Here is an 18,861-nt window from a genome sequence, read left to right as displayed (position 1 = left end):
GTCCTGTTTGATTCTCAGCTAGAGCGTCTTCTGTGTGGAGACATGCGTGAATGGGCATGCCTTCGTTGAAGGTTGTGCATCAGGGCCGGTAACTCGGCACGTAAAAATCTACTGCCAATCATTAGCGGACCGGAGTTCTGCTGTGGCGACCCCTAATTGGGTAAAGCCGAAAGACACAACAAGAGAAAAGAATGATGTGGGTTTCCTCCGGGTGCTCCGGTTTCCTCCCACATCCTAAAGACATGCTGTAGGTGGAGTGGACACTCTAAATTGGCCCTAGGTGTGAGTGCGTGTGTGTGCCTTCTGTAGAAGGTTGGGCGCCGGGCTGGCAACTCGACACTGTAAAAAACTCCACTGCCAATCATGAGCGGACAGGTGATCCACTGTGGCGACCCCTAACCAGGAAAAGCTGAAAGAAGAAGAGAAAAGAATGATGTGGCTACTGAAAAAAATATGTATGAAGGAAAGAAGTACAACAAAGTCATATTTGAACAAGGTTAGAGGTACGTTATGCACATAACCCACACAATTGTCAGTTCTTTGTAACTGCAGTAACTTGTAGAAATATACTACAGTTTCTGTTGGTTTATAAGTTTCTCTTATTATTGACAAGTAGTACTGCTGGGCTCTTTGCTCCATTTGTTTTGTACTTACTGTCATAGCACAACCACAGTGGTTTATGCCAGTCCAAACCACAACATATAGGTACAGCGTGCACAAAAATAATATTCCATGAAGACGTCAACAGAAGAGAGTATATTCAAAAGCATTTAATAAATATGTTAAACATTTTTGTCCAAAGACATAAAATAGACTTCATCACAACAACTTCACATCTCAGAGGTCACAGCTCTTACCGGAAGCAGACTTCATTTGAAACAATTTATACTTCCTGTTTCCATGGAAACTGTGTCTGCCTGCTATAAAGTCACTAATACACTTGACACTGCCACATTTGTTTCATATATATATATATATATATATATATATATATATATACACACACACACACACACATATATATATATATATATATATATATATATATATATATATATATATATATATATATATATATATATATCTAGGTTACCTTCATTTCATCGAAAGCTCATTTGACTGACACTCATTTGACGGAGACCAAATGACTGAAACTTCATTTCACTGATACTTCATTTGACTGACCGTTCATTTGACTGACAATTAGTACTGGCAGTGTCTAGAGCACTGTAATGCAATTAAAAGGAATATGTCCTTTTCCCCACTGATGTGTGACCCTGGAGTTAGTATATGTAGTTGGGGGTGGGGGAGCATAGCACCCCACTTACTCTCATGTTATATTCTCTGCTTTTGGTTTATATTTCTCAGTAAAGTCAAAGTAAGTGGGAGGCTATCTCCAGGTTTGCACTACAGTCGGGAAAAGGACATATTCCTTTTACTTGCCTTACAGTGCTCTACACACTGTCAGTCAAATGAACTGTCAGACAAATGAAGTTTCAGTCATTTGGTCCGACTAAAATGTTTGTCAATCAAACCCATATATATATATATATATATATATATATATATATATATATATATATATGGGTCCCTTTCGGTAGATCAAACTTTTACAAGTTCGAACCTCATATGACCGAGACCATATGTTCGAACTTGTAAAAGTTCGATCGGACTGAATGGAGATCTCCATATAGTGTGGAATGAGAAGATTTCCCTTTTCCTCAATGTTGTGCAATCTCAGAGTTGGTGTATTTAAGTAAGGGGGGGTGTGGAAGACAAAGCTCCTCACGTGGGGAGTGCAGGAGGGGCATAGCCACCCTGCTACAGACGTTTAGTTTCGTTTTTTGTTGTTATTTTACTTTTTTCTTCAGTGTTTGAGCTTTTATAATTTTGAACATATGGTCTCAGCCATTTTTGGTTCGAATTTGTAAAAGTTCGATCTGCTGAAGTAGATCCATATATATATATATATATATATATATATATATATATATATATATATATATATATATAAATATACTTTCCTGGTAAACAAATGATAAATAATAAAGTGTGTGTGTGTGTGTGTATTTTTTCATACAACTATGTCTGTTTATTCTAAAAACATTACTGAAGTTACCTTCAGTAACCAATTTGATGACTGAAATTCACATATAAGCTTTCATGCCTATGGCATAATTGCCTGTCCCATTTGCTTTGTTGTTTTTTTTCTGACATTCTAATCCCATCCTTAACTTTCTCAGTCCCATATCCAATAATGCTCCATGCTAAATATGAAAGCTGCCTGCTTTTGGATTTCTCCCTTTAAAAGCAGCATCCCAGCTAATTCAAGTCCTCTGCAGATGATGCATTTTTGTGGTGTAGCTACCATATTGTAAGGTGGAGTTGAAGAATCGGGTAGTGTCAGGGAACTTAAGAGAATGCCAGGAACCCTTTACCCAGTGTCCCATTGTCTCTCCAGAATATTATAGGATATCATACCAGAGTCACTTTCACACCAGCTTGCCCAGTGCAGCATATTGTCCCATGCACATCATGATTCATGTTCAGTCCTTTATCCCTTCATACAGTTTTCTGAATCTCTGTCATCATACATGATTTTTTGAAGTTTTCTTGTGTACAGAAAATAAAGCTACTTGACAAACATTCTAGTGGCACCATAATTTAAGGAAAGTGGACACATTTTACATCTCCCTTTTTTCTGAAGCAAAAATAAATTATCTTTGTATGGTAGAATTTTGCATTACATTTCTTTAAACTATACAGATTTTACATTGTCTCTGACAATGTGCTTATATTTTTCTATGTTTTTTAAACCTAGGTTTTGAGTAATATCCCACATTCCTACAGGAAGTGGGAAGAGTTATGTGCTATTTTGTGCTCACATTTTATGTTAATTAGATATCAAGATATTTGGTTAGATGTATTTGCTTTTCAATGGTCTTTGTACTTCTTTTTATTGTTTGCATGTTGAGCGATATGTTTATATCCATTGCATTTCTGGCTATTACTTTCCTTAGAGGCGATGTCATAAAAAGAGTTGGTTAGGGTCTATCTTATCATGACTGTCATCATGGGTGACACTACATGTTTGGACTTGATTAATCTGAAGCTTCTACTTATCAAACTCAAGCACACAAATATTTCCACAGTGTTGAAGCATCTTGTCTGCCAGATATTTCTTAGCTGACTACAATTTAAAATTGTACTAAATAGTTCATTATCTCTGTGTAGCAGATTCCACACAAGGAGCAGATTAGTGCTTGGACCCCGGACCACTGCTTTTTTGAAATATGCTTTAGTAAGCCGGTACTGGGCCTTAGGGAAGCTGTAATTATAATGCACTATGCTAACTTGTTACACACAAGGCCTGACATATTACATACTCACTAAGAAAGGGCTAGGAAAAGATGTAAACAAAGTCTGCAAATGGATCAAACTTCATTGTGCACTGTAATAAAGAATTGCTTAATAACTGCTAGTAAGTCATCTTGGAGTCTGCATCAAGTAATGTTTTCTGGTCACTGATTACACAATTAAAAGCATTTTAAAAAGAGTTAGACATCTTTCTGAAATGTGAAAAAAAATCATAGCCATTAAGTTCTTAGCTGTTCCACAAATAAAACTTAAAAAATAAAAACTTTAGTACTTCAGCAATGCCTTTATGGAATAAGTAAAAAAAAATCATTTGTTAAAAACAGAGCTAAGATTTTAGCATTCATATTACACTCAGAATGATTATGTTCTGATGAGTATTGCATGTTTTTAATGAAATACCTCTTGAAAAGGCTGTTACATTTGGTAAGCCTTCAGTTGTTCAACATCCCATTTGCATGCCCCCAGCCGACCATTAGCTACCCAGCTGCACCATTTTTACTTAAGTGTCACCAGTGCTATCCCTGAGGGCCAAGACTGGGCAGTGGAAGTGGAGCTTAGCAACCAGCAGTATCATATGCATTGTCTCTGCATGAGGATGATTTTTTGGTATGGCCCTAACTGGGCAGACCTAGTGACTTCATGATCATCATTTTATGTGCCATCAGGTAGCCCCCCCCCCCCCCATGCTCTAGTTTTACTGGCAGTTTGTTCCATGATTATGATATATCCCCATCAGTACATATTTGTCCTTAAACAGAAACCCCTTCCTCCCTCCTGGAGAAGCCATGTTAGCAAAGCCACTCCTTCCCACCCCTCCCTCACCGGCTTCTTCCTGCACCCAAGCCACTAATCCATTTTGGGTCATAAGAAGGCTGCGTCCATCCATGCTATGAAGGCAGAGGCTAGAAACAGACTGTCTTCCAGGCACAATTTTCTCCCTTCTGCAAATGTGTGACTGTGGAATTTGTATATTTAGGCTTGGAGGTTGGGCTTGCCCCCCCACCATGTGGGCGGTACACAGAGACTTGCCCTCTGCAAAATAGATTTATTTCAAGCTGCCTCATGACACTGAATGTAATGGGAACAGTTTGTGTTATTGTGACTCAGCTGCTAACATCTAAGAAATTGAGTGTCGATTTCTCAAAGTACAACCATTACATTCTGGTACCAAGAAATAGCAAAATAACAAGCACTTTATGAGTATTTAAACTGGCAAGTTGACAGGTTTCTTTGAAATATGAGAACATTTTCTCATTCAGAAAGTCTGACCAGCCACTGTAGGAAGGAATTGCTAGTATCAGTGGATGATGCTAATATTGTTGCCTTTACCTTGCATGTGAAGCTAATTCATTTAGATATCACCTATAATAATATCTCCAAGACTATCACCATTCAAGTCATATTAAAGTCACAGAGCTGCATGTTTACCCATAAGCCCTTGTGGTAGCTGTTCACTAAAATAAAAGGCTTTTTCTCTGCATACTGTTAACACTAAAAATGGCAGTAAAGCAGTAGAGAACTCTGACCGAACATAATGAATGTTCACACTGTGAGGATTTATTGAACCTATGCATGGCTATTTTATTAATACTTGTAAAGTATCTAATTTTTATGGCTACAGAAACTGCTCAAAGATTTTTTATTTTATGAAGTTTACATCAAAAACACTAGCGTGACGCACAGGATCTCTGTTCCTGTAGTGAATGATGTACAGTGACACCCATTTTTATGCATTCCTGTCCACTTTCATAACGACTTAGTTGCTCACAAGGTGCTTTAGTGCACAACAGTACCCCTGTCCCATCCTTATTCCATTTAAACAGTCAGTTCAATACCCACCGTTGGACAGAACCTCTTGTTTTCAGGAGGGACAGACCAGTAAAGCCGGGGTGAATTTGTGAATAGCCATCCAATTGTCCACTTCCCATTTGAAGGAAGAAAATGTATCACACTGCTTAACTCATTGTTTCCTACAAGGGCACACTTGGCATGCAATCTGAGTTGCTTTGTATCCTGCAAGAACATACTCACCAGAACAGCAGAGTTCCCTGTACTCCTGTGACAAGTATGAACTGGTAAAGATGCATACCTAAATATAAGACCCAAGTATGCCTTAGATTCTGGTATCTGTACCATGAAAAGTGAGGGTTAGTGTTTATAAATTTTAAGTAAGAATGGCTGTTTTACAGCCTTTACAAATTCTGGTCTGTTTTCAGTATTTCTTACCTTAACAAAATACACTCAGCATCTTATAATAGCATAGAAGAGTTCCTTCAGAACTCACATTGCTGTTGCCATAGTAGTTTTGGTGTTTGTTAATTTTATCTTTTTGGCCAAATATATAGTTTCTCTTGCACCTTACTGTTATGGTGCCAAATGTAATTTCTGTCTGAGGCCAGTTCCCTGTAATAAAGAAGTGTGAGTGACTCTAGCTAGCCATTCACCCCTCTATAGTCCAATTCTGTATGAAATACAGCTGACCTGGAGCTACAGAGGCTTGTATGTATATTCTCCAATCAATTTCATTTGCCTTAATAGAGCCATTTCCACAAGAATAATTATTAAACCAAAACCTCTGGTGAAACTTTGAGTACCACTAAAGAGAAAGAGATTGTGTTTCCTACATAAAAACAAGTGCAGGCCAGGCGGCTGGCTCTACACACCACATTCTCAGTACTGCATTTCCCATGTGCTCTACTGAAGAAAGATTTGCTTGTATTGGGGGATTTAAAGCTCCCTGCATCACTTAGGAGGTGACAGTAGTTACAGTCAAGGGCTCCACAACTAAAGGTCCCTTTTTGTCTTTGATCATCCCCTACTTGTCTGTCTTCAGTGTAGCTGTTTTAACTCTGGATTAATATAACAGTTTTTCATGGACTGGTTGTATACAGCAGCACTTATCAATCTAGGAATGCAGGTAATTTTGCTTTAACATAACTCAGTCAGGTGCATTATTTTCACCCAGAAAATATATTGCTTTCATGGCTTGTCCATCGCTACTTTGTTTTTTCTTCATGTGATGCTGCCACAAGGGTTCCAAGCTGGAATATTCGTCTCTCTTGATCAAGATACGTGGCACTTTCTGCTTTCACATCTGCAGTGGAAAGACGCTTATGAACAGATATGTCAGGGTGGGACAAGGAGGCCACAGAATACATGGTGCATGCACACAGATAATTCTTTATCAAACCTTTATTCACAAGTGCAGGATCACTCTTAGCCCCATGGTTCATATGCCAGGCTACCTGTGCTACTTAGCGCGGGCGTGTGTGTGTGTGCTCACCTGTATATCTGTGTGTGCGTATATACACACACACACACACACACACACACACACACATTTTATATATATATATATATATATATATATATATATATATATATATATATATATATAAATAAAACACAACCAAACCTTCTGGTGCACGCAAACACTCTCTATGCATGGACCATACCAGTTAACATAGCACAAAAATAGGTCCAGGATCTGAAATAAAAATCAGTCAAATTCTAACGCAAGGAAAATACTTTTCTTCTTTATTACAGGACAAATTCCCACATCATGGCAACAACGCTCCGCTAAACAAACAGCCACTGGATTCCACTGAAGATGCCAGGGGGCGAAACCGGTTTGGTTGTGGCTGTTTGTTTAGTGGAGCATTTTTGCCATGATGTGGGAATTTGTCATGTAATAAAAAAGAAGTGAAAAGTATTTTCCTTGCATTCAAATTTGACTGATTCTTATTTCAGATGCTAGACCTATTTTTGTGCTCTCTCTCTCTCTCTTTATATATATATATCTATATATATCTATATCTATATATATATATATATATATATAGAGAGAGAGAGAGCCAAGCATTGGCATATTTTAAAGTCTGATTGTTTTTTCAAGCCCTTGCTAGATCATTTTTGTCATTTTGGTTTTCGTAGGGGTAAAACTAAGGGTGAGCATTTTTCTGCTTATAGAAAAGGACACAGAAATTTAGCTGGTCCAGTAGTAAAAGGATTACTGGGAAGTACTTTTTGTGGCCATTGTATGCAGTGTAAGCTAATATCTAGGACTAAATCTTTTACTTCAGTCAATACCCCAAAAGTGTATGATATCAGACATCTGATTACCTGTTCTTGTGAATGGGTAATATACATGGCAGTTTGCCAATGTGGGTCTTTTTATGTTGGGCAAACGCCTTATTGTTTTAAAAAGCATATAGCACTACATGTAAGTGATATTAATTGTAAACTTTCATGGAGTGCATTATACAAACATAAATTACAACATAATTCAGCACATTTTGTCTTTTTGGAGATAGACATGGTAGAAGGGGATTATCTTACAGTTTCACAAAAACATCATATTTTGACGACAAAGGAGCGCATGCGGATTATCAGCTTAGGCACATTATTTAGACCAGGTCTTAACGACCATTGGTAATAAATTTATTTATTCATCTTCCGTGTTTATCAGTTGCATGCTTATTAACATATATATTTTCCAATAATAATGTTGTTTGGTATTTTGGATAGGAATGCATGACCTTGTTGCTATATTTGGTGTGGTGGTATTATTTTTTTTAGGGTGTTTTGTTCTATTTCAAATTTTGCTTCAAAGTTTTAAACTGTGCCTTTAAATGCTACCTTTATGTATTCAAGGTATACCATTTCCTGGTACACACTGATGATGCCATGGGGCGAAACCGGTCTGTGGATGTATTAGTCTGCCATTAAATCTGAGCATGCCACACCTGGTTGTCTTATTTAACATTTTTCTGATTTTTCTGGAGTGCTGGAGTTGTTTGTATTATACAGGGCTATTGATATCTGAATTAATTATTGTGAACGGAAAATATTCTATACTTAAAATATACTGCTTAATTTATTACATTGTATTAATGCATAATAACACTGTGATTAAAATTAGATCAGTTAGGGCACATTGGTGTTTTTTCACATATTGGTCCAAACTTGCAGCTAGGTTAATTAGGATGTTTTTGGATTTATCAGGAGTTTAATCCCACTACATATTTTCCACCAACTACAAATGTCTATGCTAATTATATTTTTTGGACCCTGTCTAGAGTTTAATCCCATTACATATTTTGCAACAACCACCGATTACTACTGCTTTCACCAGCAAGCCCCTCTCACAGACTATATAAAGGTGAACATGACAGTTAACTTATAACATTGTGTATTTGATAAAGTCATATTTATATGAATGTGTTTGTCCAGTGTATAAAAAAAAATTTTTGAAACCTAGGGAAGCTTGTCTTTTTCTCTTGAAAAGAGGGCTTAGTACATAGATGAAGTGTGTAATGGCTATGTCATGCGATATCAGTCAGCTCAACAAGAAAACAATCTCTCTCTCTTTCTCTCCATCCCTTGCTTTGTATTTTGTCTGTTGGTCTTCAGCTTCAGTTAGGAGGGAAAGGTAGTATGGTCAGACTTGTTACACTCTTAGTAGATTTTTTTGACTAATTTCTTTTAACGAATTTCAAGGTTAGGGTCATTCTTACACTTCTGCCTCATTTAAAATGATCATAGAACTGGTTCTGTTTTGTAGGTCTCCCATGAATGAGTTCTGCCATTGGCAATTGACATTCAACACTACTAGTGAAAATTATGTAGGAAGCTTTGTTCTAGGCATTTCCCCCATCTTAAGCTGATCTTGCAAAGGCGCTACAGTCTGGAGTGGTATATTCTTGTATTTTAATAATGTTAAGTAACAGTCCATGTGATTAGATGCCTCACATTTCCAGGAAATATTTATTGCTTGTATTATATGCTCAACCAGCCTATTCAATAGTGGGATACCTCAGTCTTGTTGTGATGTGCTCAGACTGCATGGCTATCAAAAAAATCTTCAACTCCTGACAGTTGAAATGCCGACCATTGTCTGATGTGACTTGTTCTGGTGTTCTAAATCTCACAAATTTTGATTTGAGCACATTAATTATAGAAGTACCTATAATGTCGTTAAGCTGAAGGACGCCTGGATATTTGAAGAAGTAGTTGTTAACGTGGAGTAGAAAGTTTACGTTATTGTATCGGAATAAGTTGGCTTCAAATTGCAGTTGTCATGTCAATGTCAAAGCTCCATGTGGTAGTAACTGTAGTTTTAATTCATATATGTGCCCCAAAAGCTACAGTCCTTGCATGGTCTGTTCTATCTACTTTGGCATATTAGGCAAATACATGAAATATCTGGCCTTGCACATCAGCATTCCCTGCTAAGATTTATGATACAGCAGCATTTTATTTCTTAACGGAGTAGGAATGCTAATAACTAAAGATACTGTAGACAGGATAGTTCCCATCTATGAAATATGACTCGATTCATGCATTAATTAATATTAGAACAATTAGGATAATTAGATAAATTATTCATTTACATTACACGGCCATAATGACTTCCATTTAACAAGTGTACTATTCTGTTATCTCTAGTACAGCTTTTAGCACCTGCAATTTCTTTACTGTAACTGGTATCTGAGTCACAGCAACACTGTATTGTTTTATCCTCTATAACTACAAAATGACACACAGTATCAAAAAATGGAGTCAACTGTCATTTGACTTGCTAGCTCTATGAAGTAAGAACTGTCAGTTATATGAATGAGTGAAGATGACAGCTTTTACACCCAGCAAAATCATTTGGCGTGGATGATTTGGAATATTTGAGGACTACAGTTTTTAATGTTTAAAACTTAGCTTTTTTTTCCAAAGAAAATGAAAATGTACCATGTATGGCTTTTACAAGCTTACAATAAGAATAGATCAGAGTAGGTCAGTTGACAAGAAGCACTGGCTCTGCTTCCACAAACCATTTAAAATGACCGTGACTCACAACATTGTCAATGTAACTGAAAAGACGGAAAATATTTATGATGTCTAGACTGTGTCATATCATACATAACCAAACTGAATTCTAAGAGGAAGATAAAAAGACCAAAAAAATCATATCAGTATTGCAATTCCCATGGAAGAAATTTGAGGGTATTAAAATATAAGAAACCCTTAAAGTGTTGCTGATACATTAATAGTGCATGGTGAAAAATAAATATTTTTTGAAAATGGAGTTTTTCTTTAATGATATATGTATGCAGTCATCAAAATGATCTAAAAAAAAAGAAAACACTGTTGAATAAGCAAGCATGTTCCATACATACTGGCATGTTCTGTACATAGAGCCACTTTAGTCCTTCAAATTTACTTACGGGTGGAACTTAGGTTTTTGAGGAGGAAGATTTTCTTCATTATGTAACCCCAAAAATGTAACCAAAAGAAACCTATTGTTTGGTTTCATTTTACTTACTCACTTTACATTGCTTTGGAGAGTATTAGTTTCTTTACAGCTGTAACTTGATGCATTATTTTGTATGCCACTGAACTGCAACATTTGTTACTACAGTAATCTGATGGAAAATGTAGAATGGTATTCTAGTACTATAACTGTTAACTGAATCTTTTGATAGCTTTCTGTATTAAAAAACTGAAATTAGTGGCTGCTGATAGCTTTGTTTTGTTCTTCTCAGAGACAGATGCACGGATCTAAGCAGGTTAATGCAACCCTCTGCTTATTCCCTTAAAGGCCAACCTACATCTCCATATGAAGAAAGAAAGGTAAAGCAGGTTTTATTTATTTATTTTTTAATCTGATTCATTAGATGTCCATTGTCTTAGTTTGCCTTGTTGTTAGAAAGCTGTTGTCATCCCTTTATCCCAGATTCAGCGGCAAATATATCCTGAAAGTTTTCATCAAAAGCATCCCATTTCTGCACGTATACTTCACCTCGAGTTCCCAGTAGGGGATGTGAGTGATTGCTGGAGGTTTGGGTGGGCATAATTGACTGATAATGTACTAAAGGTCTGTATACAGTTCACACTGGGGGATCATAATAAAGAATACTGATCCCATGGTTTATAATTACAGGGATGCATGTTAATCATTCTCAAAGTAATTATAAGCTCAAATTCTCAGAGCTACTTTAACGGTACAATCAGCATTTGAAGCTGATTCAGTTAACGTCTTCATTGTTGTTTTCAAAATGTCTGGCCCACTTCATCTGCAAATATTCATATTTGCAAACTGGAGAGCTGCTGTAGCAGTTGCCCACTTATATTACAAATCATCATGTTTTAAACTGACAAACCTAATTGGTTGTCCAAAAGTATCTTGTGTTTAAGACATCTTGTTTATATATTCCACAGAAAATATTTCTTTCATGAAGTATCTTGTTTTTATACTCAAATGCTCTTACTGAAGTATTTTCACTCTTCTGCACCACCCTGTACAAAGTTGCATATACTATAGCAAGGTCTGCTGGGAGTGTTGTTGCCATCTTTTTGTTGTAAACAGAATTCTTCAGTGTCTAACCAGGAATAATTGTTATGTCAGTATGACCAAAGAAAAGCAAACTGGCATCTACCAGTCTGTCCTCAGATCAATGGAATAGTCACAAGCTTCTATGGTTACTACAGGCAAAACATCAGATCATCACTAGATGTTTTCATGGAACAGATTCTCAGCATAGAATTATATCAGCCCTTTTCCTAGGATACTGCTGACTGAGTGTTTTCTTGCTTTCAAGATACAGCAGTATTGAAGTTGATTATGTTAGTTAATGGGATATGAATTGCATCCCAGTTCAAGGGGTAACAGACCGATGTCAAATATGTTGATATGGAAAATATGGTCCTCTGAAGGAGGATTGTTTTTCTCTTAAGTAATTCAAAGACATATTTTGGATCCTCCTCCAGTGTATAATTAATGGGGTTGTGATGTCCCTCCTCTGAGCCAATAATCAAGAAGACTTGATCCTCACCACTGACACCAGTGGGGGACATTCACTTAGAACAAAGATAGATACACACAGTATTTTCAGATGCAGATCTCTGCATCAAGCACAATTTCCCTTAAGAGCACACAGAGAGCACACTCCAACCCTCGACTGGGTATTCCTCTCCAGACCCCAAATCAGCCTTCATCTTTTTCTCTGCAGAAATATGTGCCCTGTGTTCCCTGTTCCAAGTACCTGACACACAGACACTCTGAGATTTCAGTTTCACACACACACACACACACACACACACACACACACACACACACACACTTGGGAAAAGTTGGCACAGATTTACCCACTATGCCACCTCTACCCAGACAATATTGCCACCAGCCAACTACTTTAAGGCTCTTACCAGGGTACCCAATTGCTCTTAGTAAAATGAATACTTATACAAATGGTAGTATTAACCAAGCAGCAAGACTTTCAGGAGCATGAAGCCTACAGTGTCACCAAATAAATGCAATTACTCCCATAGGTTAAATTACTTTCTAAAAGGCCAGCCACAATGAAAGGTTTAGATATATTTAATAATAAATAATAAAATACAAAACATGAAAATACTGAATATCTATTTACAATAAACACTAGCATTTCAATTCACAAGAAATATAAAAACAACACAGATAGAAAGATTCAGACAGATGCAGAACAACAATATTTAAGTTATCTCACTATATTTTCTTAACTGACTGAAGAATTACTGATCCCTACTTACTTACTAAAGCAAGGCAAGATGAAGTGGATGAGTTTCTTGTGTCAATTCGACTAGTGCTGAGTGCCATTATCACATCTCTCAGTAATATCTAAAATAACTTCAGTGCTGGCTATAAAATGACATCACATTTGGTCACCGAATTCTGTTGTTCTCACACTACCTCCCTGACTAGAAGCTGAACCAGGATAGAGCACACCTAGGACTTTGCTAATGCTCCTTCCAGCATCTGGAAACACTAAAACAATTCCAACCCTTTTATCCTTCCTGTAGAGACTAACGAGCCATTCTCTGGCACCCCAGGGTAGCAATTAGTTCACCATTAAGGACCGTAAGGGACCAGATCTTTCCCAGACATTGTGTCTCTGGTTGCATTCAGGCTTGTGAGGTAAAATCTTTATGGCCTGAACTAAGTCATTTAATTTCTGGCTATTTTTCATAAGGTGAGCTAGGCTGAGCTTAATCCCTTCTCTTCCAGCATCTACTGTTAACATATATACATTTCCTCCATTACAACAGTACAGTCTGATATAAATGTATATTTCTTGTCTGTCTAGCAGGACCCACTGTTGATACATTTTTAACACAAGCAGATTTACAAATACAATTTTAACAGAAGTATTTGTACAAATCAGTTTGATATACAAATGACGTACAATTCTTTACAAAGCTCCAGCTAGCTATGCTGGCATATGTTACACATGCACGGCCCTACTCTCTCTGGCATAGCTGACACTGCCTCACAGGGGTAAATTAATTAAATTCATGCAACCAGTTTTAGCAATAGATTTAGGTAGGTGGTTCAGTTAATTTTTTCATTAAAATTTTCCATTGTTTGTCATCTGAAAATATTGCTGTGGTGGTATATGGAGAGTGCTTTAGTTGTCTGTCTTATTAGTTAACGATAAGTGTGTGTCATATTTTACTTCTCATTAACCTATATTTAGTAGAAACTGTTAGATTAATAAAATACCCATTTTATACTTTAAATGGTTTTACAGAAACATTTTCAATGTTAGATACCATCCCCCAAAAAAGTTGTGCTTGACTATATATACCAAGAGCTGATACAACCTGGTGTTTTGCAGTATTTGTGAATTCTCGGATGTTAATTTGTGATATAGTTATAACCCAAAAAAGGAACAGGCTGATAATGGATTGCTCTTAATTCTGAGGAATTGGCACAGTCTTGTATTTATTGGAGATAAAATTATACAAAGAAAGCACAGAACATCTTTCAAATTGTTTTTTGTGAACAAGTTTACAACAAATGAGACCTATCAGTATTTGCCTTCAGGATGCAGTGACCCTGAAGTTAGTTGTTTTCCCTGCAAGGTATGGAGATTGACTAAGGAAAATATACTGTTCTTTGGGGAAACTGTCTTTGGTGATGTGTGGGTTAACTAGACAGTCCTGTCCTGTATTCATTCTTTAATTACAATATACATATTATCAGTCATATTTTATGATTCTTAAAATTATAAATATAGATAAAGAAACAGTTTGTTATAAATTTCCAGTTGTGATTTGAAATTAGGAAAAGCAGTCTGTGATGGCAAGAGTTTATAATTCTACCACTTATCACAGATTAATTCTTCTTCTTCTTTCGGCTTTTTCCCGGTTAGGGGTCGCCACAGCGGATCACCTTGTCCGCACATTGAATGGCAGTGGAGTTTTACGGTGCCGAGTTGCCAGCCCGGTGCCCAACCTTCCACAGAAGGCACACTCACACGCACACCTAGGGCCAATTTAGAGTGTCCAATCCACCTGCAGCATGTCTTTGGGATGTGGGAGGAAACCGGAGCACCCGGAGGAAACCCACGCGACCACAGGGAGGACATGCAGACTCCGCACAGAAGGCACCCCAGCTGAGGATCGAACCGGAGAACCTCTTGCAGTGAGGCGGCAATGCTAACCACTGCACCACCGTGGCCGCCCTACCACTTATCACAGATTAATATGGTCTTTAAATTCTGCACCTCTGGCATCAATTAATATGTGACAATCAGTGGGGTAGGTTTTCATGCTGTGAACTGGTAACCGTTCAATAATATGCAATGAATGTCTGGCCTTAAGAACATATAGCAGAAGTACACTGCTGCTTTGAGTTATGACCATCATTGCCACACTTAAATAAGCCTTGCACTGTACAGCTTCACAGTGGAGTTATAATCACTGGCTTTCCAGGATTTTATTCACTTCATTCTCAACACTATGCCTTCAAGTGCAGTCTTACAAATATAACTGAGATTTGGCCAAAACTATTTTGCATGAGTAGGTGCATGTACACACACACACTCACTCACTCACTCACTCACTCACTCACTCACTCACTCACTCACTCACTCACTCACTCACTCACTCACTCACTCACTTTTGTAGAAGCAGCTAATCAAGAGTTGTGGCTAGGGTGAGCAAAAGGGGTAACCACTTTAGGCACAAAACGTGTTAGGGGGCACTATTGGCAAGTACCAATAGTTCTTTAGTGCATTACCAGCAAATTAATACATTCCATTTGCAATTAGAACTGAAACACTTTAAATGCTTTATTGCTCCTTGTGTGGCATAAACTGTAGCACTTCTTGCTAGGAATTTAGCAAATCCATACAAATCAGGTGACAGCTGTAGGTGCTAGAAAAGCTAGCTACACCTCTTTGGCTAATGATACTTTCTAGTGCCACTGCATCCTGCTTACCTTTGTGGTAACATTTTCACTAGTTAGATCAGGTCAGCATACCAAGTATGCAATTATTCTTCACTCTTTAAATCAGCCAACTGCAATATAATTATTTGACAGGTATGGCTAAAGCAGTTACCTTCAAAAAGCACATGTCAACAGTTAATTCATTAATATTGTGCAGATGTGCATAGAAAAAATAAGCCATCAACCACAACCTTTGTCACTGAATAATAAAAAAATAGAAATTTAGCAATAGATTAAAAAAAAACACATTTAAAATAAATATATTCTTGTGTAGAGAATAATAAAATAGACATTTTAATTATGTAAATGGTAACAGAGAAATGCTAACTATAGCCATGTGATTAAAATAAATAAATAGAATAAATATAAATAAAATAAAAATAAATAAAATAAAAATAAATATAAAATATAAATAAAAATATTAATAAAATAAAAAAAATGTTGCCCTGCATAGCTGCAGCTAGTCCAGCTCACAAATACGCTATTCACTCTAGCTCTTTTCTAGAGTGGATTTACTTGGACTTACAAATTTTACTGAATTTTTGAATGTGGGAAGGTGTTATAGTCATTTTCCTCTGCTGAATCTTCTAGAATCTGGCTCGCTGTGTGAGTGATTTGCAGAGCTGATGTGATGCCTGCAGGTTCTGTGAGGCCTGAACCACATAACGAACTGGGAATACTGCTGAAGATTTGTTCAAACTGCTGTAGCAAAAATCAATGGAGAAAGCATGGGAGATGCAATCTGAGGGTCATGCTGCTAAATGCTAGAAGTCTGAATCTCAAAATGCACTCACTTGAAGCACTCCTTAAAATGAAGAAAATCGACATATGTGCCGTAACAGAGACCTGGATCAAGGCAGCAGAAAGCACCTCTGCACTACCAGGCTATAACTCATTCCACACCTTTCGGCCCCAGAACATGGACCAAAGCTCCAGAGGTGGTGGTGTTTCCATATTCATAAAGGATGCGCACACCTCCAGACTGGTAGCCCAACATAACGCATCTGAGATACTTCAGGTGCAGCTAACATTGCCTAAGACAGTGATTGAGGTTGTAAACCTGCTATAGGTCCCCAACCATGTCCCAAGACTCACACCCCACGTTCCTAAGCACCCAGGAGAATATTAGGGTCCAACCTAACACTGTCATACTGGGCGACTTCAACTACCCCTCCATTAACTGGGAAAACTACTCCTGTACCAATTCACTTTCCCAATGTTTCCTGGAATTTATTAATTCCAATGCCCTGGACCAGCTCATTCTTACCCTACTAGAGGTAGCAACATCCTTGACCTGGTCATTGCTGACATGGGGGACCATTGCTCTACAACAATAGTCAACTCCTCCCTGGTTTGATCTGACCACAAAATAATCACCTTGGAAATCCACATCCCTCCCACCCCACCCCACCCCACCCGCAAAGATAACCACCATGAAAAATTTCTCCAAAGCTAACTTTGGGCTCATAAAAACAGACATGGCTAACCTCACAGCACCCATGCAAATGGAGAATAGTTGCATGACCGCTGAATCATACACCAATGCACTGTACGAACATGTACACAAATGCATGGATCTCGCCATGCCCAATAGAACCAAGATGCTCTCCTCCAAAAAAAGGAAGTCAATCTGGTGGTCCCCTGCCATAAACAAACTCTATAACAGAAGGAGTAAACTGATGCAGAATAAGGTGAAGTCTCAAGACTGGAAAAACTCCCTTATCAGCCTCGACGAAAAGCTGAAATCCCTCATCAAATCCTTTAAAGCTAGCTATGAAAACAGAATTGCAGCAGATAGTAAAGACAACCACAAGGCCTTCTATAGTTATGTAAAGAATCTCCACGGCAATACCCAGATTTGCTCTGAGCTACTGCACAATGGTACATCCTATACTGAGCCAACAAATATTGCCAATATACTTGCCGACAGATTCAGTGCCAACTTTACCCCCCCCCCCAAAGGGACCAGTCACAATACCAGTAGATTGCCAGGCACCCAGTATTACTGCTGCACAGGTTAAAACAGCCCTGTCCAAGGCCAAGAATATAGCTTCTATGGGACCTGACAATATCCCTGGCTGTGTTATACATGAACTACAGAGTGAAATAGCACCTCACCTCTGTGCCCTGTTCAATCACAGCCTCACCTCAGGCTTTGTCCCTACCGAATGGTGCACTGCTACAGTCATCCCTCTCTACAAAGGAGGAGTGACTACGGACCCTGGGAACTATTGCCCAGTTAGCCTGACGAGTCTGATATGCAAAGCTATGAAACGCATCATCATGGACCTAATAAACAAGGATATAGGGAATCTCCAAACTCTGGATCATGCCTGCTCAATTTGGTCAATTTCTTTGAGTCAGTCACCAGTGGATGAAGGCAAGGTGGTTCATATAGCCTACCTTGATCTGGCCAAGGCCTTTGATACTATTCGCCACTCAGGAATCATAGTAAAACTCACTAAGCTAGGCATCAACCCCTATATCACTAGGTGGGTTGCAAACTGGCTCACAGGTAGAACCCACAGTGTGAAAGTAGTTGACTCCAAGTCAGACTGCTGACCAGTCACAAGTGGAGTCCCACAGGGTTTGGTCCTGGGTCCTCTCCTGTTTGTATCTACTTCTCTGAAGTCCAGGTCAACACGAAACGACTCTGGCTGACAAGGTTTGCAGATTGCAAGTTGGGAGCTATTATTAAATCTCCAAGTGATGCTGACATCCTACAGAAAGGCCTCACTGAGACCAACGACTGGTGTCAGAACCATGGTTTTAAGCTCAATGCCAAAAAATGTGTTTTCATCCCCTTTGGGAAAAACTCGGTTCCTGTGAATTACCACATCGTTGGTAGTCCGCTGAACACAGAAGGCGTTATAAGAGATCTGGGAACACACGTTGACAGCAACCACCGTTTTGACCACCACATTGCCACTGTGGTCAGAAAGTCCTTCTGTGTGGCACATCTTATTACTAAGGGTTTTGCATCCAGGAAAAAAGAGGTCATTGTCTCCCTCTACTCTTCCCTCATTAGGCCAATCATTGAGTACAATGCCCCATTTGGCATGTACCTCACTAAACACCTGCAACAACTGGAGTGGCCGCAAAAGTACCTCACAAAAAGGATCCTAGGCCTTAAACATTTGTCCTATATGGACAGACTTAAAAAAACTCCAACTATTGCCTGTCTCATATCGCTTACTTCGAAGTGATCTCTGCTTGACTTA

At 38.2% G+C, this 18,861-nt stretch overlaps 1 protein-coding gene across 3 annotated transcripts in view; it reads left to right on the top strand.

Annotated features, from left to right (window-relative positions):
• The window catches only part of LOC122791734 (galactoside alpha-(1,2)-fucosyltransferase 2-like), an 827,893-nt gene that overhangs the window by 551,826 nt on the left and 257,206 nt on the right, over positions 1 to 18,861 (top strand). For all 3 annotated transcript variants that reach the window (XM_044059642.1, XM_044059643.1, XM_044059641.1), the window contains exon 2: positions 10,914 to 11,001. The gene's annotated coding sequence lies outside the window, so the exon portion shown is untranslated. The remainder of the gene's footprint in view (positions 1 to 10,913; positions 11,002 to 18,861) is intronic.

This window comes from Protopterus annectens, chromosome 17.part0 (assembly GCF_019279795.1).
Source record: "Protopterus annectens isolate FY-2018-M chromosome 17.part0, PAN1.0, whole genome shotgun sequence".
Lineage (NCBI taxonomy): Eukaryota > Metazoa > Chordata > Ceratodontiformes > Protopteridae > Protopterus > Protopterus annectens.
This window is presented reverse-complemented; position numbering and strand designations above follow the sequence as displayed.